This window comes from Sinocyclocheilus grahami, unplaced genomic scaffold, assembly GCF_001515645.1.
Source record: "Sinocyclocheilus grahami isolate Dianchi unplaced genomic scaffold, SAMN03320097.WGS_v1.1 scaffold1460.1, whole genome shotgun sequence".
Taxonomy (NCBI): Eukaryota; Metazoa; Chordata; class Actinopteri; order Cypriniformes; family Cyprinidae; genus Sinocyclocheilus; species Sinocyclocheilus grahami.
In genome coordinates, this window is record NW_015506639.1 from 448,224 (window position 1) to 448,450 (window position 227).

Here is a 227-nt window from a genome sequence, read left to right on the forward strand (position 1 = left end):
GGGCCCCCCCGCCGTAAAAGCTTATGAATCATGTATGGCTGTTTCTGATTCATTAACACTCCACTGCCTGAGCAAAACAATCTAAGTACTTTATTTATGCACATAAATGTAATGGATAACTAATTATATATATATATATATATATATATGATTGAACAAATTAAAATTTTAAATAAATATATATATATATATATATATATATATATATTTTTTTTTTTAACTGTGTA